This window comes from Saccostrea cucullata, unplaced genomic scaffold (genome assembly GCF_032062105.1).
Source record: "Saccostrea cucullata isolate Sc308-1 unplaced genomic scaffold, CSIRO_AGI_Scuc_v1 ctg13889, whole genome shotgun sequence".
Lineage (NCBI taxonomy): Eukaryota > Metazoa > Mollusca > Bivalvia > Ostreida > Ostreidae > Saccostrea > Saccostrea cuccullata.
The window spans coordinates 23194-29193 of NW_026932279.1; positions in this window are offsets into that span (position 1 = coordinate 23194).

Here is a 6000-nt window from a genome sequence, read left to right on the forward strand (position 1 = left end):
GATTTTAAGATATGTCATCAACAACAATGCATCTTTATTTTCTTATGAATTTCTTACAAACATTATCGCTTTACTGATGTTTGATTTAAAACATTTTCAATTTCAATATATTACTTGATTTTCAGCCTTTTATGGGACTTGATACTTAAAACAAATAATGAAAATGTAAATATATTTCGTTAATAAACCATAATTAAATGTTACATATGAAGAGAAAAAAAATAAGCATTGTCAGTTTGACTTTTTTGTCCCTAAAATGTGTTACTTTTATTTTTTTTTCCCGCTATAATACTGAAGATTTTAAGGAGTTAGTAAATTGTGGTCTCTCTGTAGGGTTGTCTATTTTTGTCTGTCTCCAAGAATATTTAACTTCGTCTTTCGAATCATTTTCTACTCGTAGAATCTTCAAAAAATTCTATTCATTTTTATATATCATTAAACGGACAAAAGCGAAGTTTTTTTCAATTAAAAACAATGATAAACTAGAAAATGTTATGTAAATTAAATTTAGTCTCAAATTAAGATTCATAAGTTAATCTTGATAATATTTTTTTCTAAGTGTTTGCCTTTCAAAAATTAGGGCATGTGTGGCATGACTACATAATTATTTTCATCAAAATAATGACTTTGCAGAAAAAAATGTAATGATTGTATTGTAACCACAGGTAAAAAGTAAAATACAAAAGGAGTGTTAAGGTTAAAATGAATTAAGCTTGACATCTTTAATTTGCTTGGTTGTTTTATTTGATTGTTTGATTGTTTGTTTGTTTGTTAATTTAGTTTTATCTCCTTCATTTATTTTTTCATGACGTCGGTCAAATCAAAGGTATAATTCAATTTAAAAATTTAAAAATTTCTGTGCTGAAAAATAGAATGTTGAACGATGATGTAAAAATTAGTTCAGTCAAGGGAGTTGGAAGCAAAAATATTAATAGACATTTAAGACATTCTCTAAACACTTTAGTTCTTTGACCTTGACGGTAAATCGGTAAAGTGATTCCGTGATTGGAAAAGACGCAACTTACAGAAGTCGATAAATATAGTAGTAATTGCGTCTTCGCAATGCGTTTTCTCAATGGTACTAATATAATTATACATAGGTGGTTAAAAACTAAATAACAGGCACTTATTCCATAGATTGTGACGTCTTTATATATGAGTGAAAAATTATCGAATGGGACGCATTGCAACATTCATTTAATCAATCAATCAATCAATCACTTCAAACTGTATCAGGATATGAATATCCTTTAGATTACAATTTTTTTCGCCATACTTATTTTTTTTCTGAAACGATTTATGCCCTATCAGTTCTAAAACACCAATGGTCAGTATTCTACATGAACCTATCCTTTGTGCAGCTCAAATTGGTGATTATGCTATGAGCTTGCAAATCAATTAATATTCTTTGTTTATTGGATTGTTTATTTGTTCAATATCGGAAAAGGTTAAAAACTTCTTTGATCACAAAATGAAGAAATCTAATATTCTTTCTGATTTTATTGTTTAGAAATCAATCACTTCAGAAAAATTTTAAATGATAAAAGATGAACTAAACAACTGTTAAATTTTTCTAGTTCTATCAATCATGTATTGTTCAAAGGCGTTCAATTGTTTAAGTCATTATCGTAAGTCAAAGGGAAATAATTATGAAGTATTTTGTACATGCATACATCCATTACTGGTTCGATATTCAAAACGATAAATATATCTGCAGATAGATAAAATCTGTTACATAGATTAAGATTTACATAGCAGACATTGCCTTTTCTGCACGTATTTTCTAGCAGGAAATTTTCGTAGTAAAGGAAAGGGTATTTTGATATCTATAATGAGAAAATATGTCACTTATACTGTAATTTTAAGTATGGTATCCATCTGGAGTCTTTCTATACAAGATATTGAAAAGAAAATCTATTATGGTAAGAGAATACACAATGCATTAATTGACATCGTTCAGGGAGTCAGTTTTATAGAGTGTACAGAAGAATGTTTCAGTAGAAGAAGATGTTTGTCAGTGAATTACTGGAGGAGTATACTGTTATGTGAGATGAACAGTGTGGACACATCGACACATTTACTCTCAGATGAACCCAGGGCAGTGTTTGCTGACATCGCATTATGGGAACAGGTAAAATACCGTCAAGTTTTAATTGATATTTGAATCCCTAAATACGATAATGTCTTAATTCTGTTAAATTCTTTAGTTGTGGTTGGCAGTCGATCTTATTCTGCTTAGTATAACCAATATATATATGGTTTTTACAACTTTTATTATTAAAATAATTTTCTAAGTGATAACTGATTATTACTAAGTTTTCGAATGCGTGTGCTTTTAAAATCTTTTTGTGCATTAAACGAATACAATAAAAATTTGGAATGAATTAGAAAAAAATATATAATTTTAAAATGTTATTAATTATTGATGAACATGCATTAATCATACACTGAATTGACGACGGATTTTTCCCTTATTTCCCGATCATGACAAAGAGCACACGGCAGGTGTGACCGTTTGGCTGGGGATGCTCACTACTAAATTGCACAAGATTCCACCTCTGATTTTTTGGTGTCCGTGTTTGCTCTACTCCTGTTTTATATTGTTAAATGGACTTTTCATCTTGCATACTGTTCGTTATTTCTATATGTTTCATGTACATGTACATGTATGTATTTGAACACTAAATATACTCGTATAATAATATACTCACTCTTACGCAGGTAGGTTAAGGTTACAGCCAAATATTCTACTTGCCTATATGATATGACGTCATAGTAAGCTATATGACGTGAAGTTTAGAGATAACAATTTCTTATAATCGATATCTTAAATTGATTTGAGGTCGTAAAATTTAATCAAAATATGCAGAGGCATAATATAAACGGAATTTTGTCGTTTCTGGGTCTCTGTAGTTATCACAGGGGTTAAATACCAAACCCGTGACGTCATAACTGTTGATCATGCAGTAGCAGAGTGAAAGTGAAACGTAACGAGAATTCATGTAAACAAACACAAGAAAAGGGAGTTTAAAAGCATTTAGAATGAATATCATGTGTGATTCATTTGGGAATAAAGCTTATGAATAAGGTGTGATAATATACTTCTACAATTTCTTCGTAAAATTAAAGCAGGGAGGGTGTTTCCTTGTCGATCAGCCTTTCCTCTGTCGTTCGTCACAAATAAGATGCAAAAGTTCAACACTACGCCGCACACTTTGAAACTTAATTTTTGTTTCTATCTGAAGTTCTTATTCTATTGTTTTTGGAGAGTGCTGCTAGAATCGTCTGGTTTACGGGAATTAATGCATTTTTTTCGATGTTATGAACAAAATGTAAAAATTTTGGGAAGGTTTCGTCCGAAAGTGTTGAATAATTATTTCTGTGATAGGACAGTAGGATTCTAGCAGCACTATTTATGGTACCAAGATGTTTTTACATAACTAATACAAGAAATTGAAATTAAATATCCCCGGGGTAGTGTTGAACTTTTCACTTTTTCTTTAAGGCATATTTTCTAATTATAGACGTCACGTGGTGACGTCGTGGTGAAGTGCTGCATGTAGTATAAGTCCCATTGAAGTCTATAGAATGCATAATTTATTAGTGTTACATAATTTTAAAAAAAGTGATAATTCGCCGATTTCTGGTCCATGTGCTGCCTTAACATACCCGCGTAAAACTTTTATGTTAAATAATGCAATCTTTTGAAAACAAGGGGAAGGATTCTTTGTTCTAATTTAAATTGTTCAATGTAGTGCTACTTTAACGAATGTCAATTTAAGCAAATTTTATATGTAGGTTTATGAAAAGGGTATTTTCTTATGCATTTCTGGGTAGATGTAGCAATAGTTCGAAACATCAATACTGTATACATGTATTTCCCTGCAGTGCAGTGCACGCTTCACAGAAATTATTTTATGTGATATATATTCTCTACGAGAAAAAGTCGAGATTTTCAAAAAAATATCCTTATATCATGTATGTGTTTAATGCAATTCTCTGCTAACCCTGAGAACACCATGAGCATTACCTAAAAGTACATGTATTGAAAAATAATATACCAGGTATTTAAAAAAAATATATTTAATTGATTAATGAGCTTACTAAAATAATTTATTTTCAAAATTTCTCCAGAACAAAGATCCTGAAAACAATCTTTAATTTATATTTCACAACTCTTTTGTCATAAAATATTGAAGTAAAGAAGTAATTCATCATCAAAAGCCGTCGCTATGTTTATTATTAAAGCTTATACAGGAATGTTTTGTGTGTAAAATCACGGAGACTCGTACGTAGGTATATTTCATGCGCAAGTGAGTTAAGGCTAAATATTGATATTTCTATGCAAATGAGCTAATAAAAATGCATAAGTAGTATATTTTATGTACAGAGAAAGTTCAAATTGATTTTCTTATACATTCTTAGTACCCACAGTTTATTAATGCAAGTGCACATCATGACGTCATATTATGACGTCACTGTTCTCTCCCACTCAATGTTATAAATCACATCATCAAAATCACGTCGGCACAATGGCATATCCTATTTAATTTAAAATAAAAAAATTATAATATTAAGGAGAATATTATGAAAATTAATAAAATTGCTGCAAAAATCCTATACACTTTCTCAATCGATAAAAGTTTTTAGGAAACTTACACTGGACTCTGAATTTTTACCCCGTTTAAACTTAAAACTGCACTAATAGTAATACTAATAGTAGACATTTGTGCAGCAATATCTTAAGTCCTTGGAATATCCTGCGTCTTTTTATAACTTGCTTCTGTAAACAAAGTAAGGTATGCCCTTGCGCCGAAGCGATTTTGTTGGTGTTTCCTAAAACTTGTGTAGTATAGGTCGATGACGTCATAATATGACGTCATAATGTGTACCGGCTATTGCATGTCGTGGGTACCAAGAATGTATTAGAAAACAAGTCTTAATATTTTCTGAGCAGTAGGTAGAGCAATTATGGAATTTAATTAGATATTTTGCATAGAAACCTCCATATGTAGCATTAACTCTCTTGCGTGAAACACGCTAGCGCATCACGAAAAATATACGGTTTTTCAAATTTTTGGTTTACACAGCAGTTTTTCACTCCACCCGTAAAAACATTGCTTATATTTATATCTTACGAGCTTAAAGCACCAATAACACACTCTAATTTGAATTTCTCGGCGCCCTATATCGTCAAATTTCTATCAATATCTTTGTAACTTTATTGTGACGTCACTAAGCCTGAGTTCCTCCGTGTATATTTTTACGCGTGAATAAAGCAAACATGATTTTCAGATCAATTTCACAGTTGGTTAAGTAGAAAAAAAAAACATAAAGTGAAAGTACGCAGCACTGTCAAGGTCTACTAGAAAGAAATCAATGGAATATCGATGCAAAAAACGGGAACTTTTTAAAACTGGATATATTTGATAATGCCATTTTATTATTACATAACTTTATTAAATATTTACTGAAATTACTTAGTAGGGGCCTATACCCCACTCTGTGCTGAACTAAGTTTGATTCCAACAATGGACAGTCAAGTGATAAATGCATAGTATGTGAACTGAATGGAGTCATAAACAAATCTCAATATCGCAAGGGCATACCCTAGTTGAAATTGAAAATTTAAATTACCATTTGATTCTGCATACTTTGTATTTTCCGGAAAGTGCTGCTGCTTTATATATAATTCGCATTTTATTACTTAAAATCTCAAGTAAATATGCCAATGTCGAAATATGTATGACCTTTATCAAGTATTTTATGTCCTTATTAAGCTACATTTTCGATAGAAAGAAAGCAGCAGCACTTTCCAAGTTAAGAAAAATATCCCATATTTATACTGTAAGGGAAATCCCCCCCCAACTTTTTATTTTCGCCCCTTTCGCCCTATTCTTATTTGGGTGAATTTAAAACGGGGAGAACTTAAATGATACGGTATAATTTCTTAAACAGAACTATGACTGGGCGAATTCAAAACGGGGCAAAGTTGTCTGC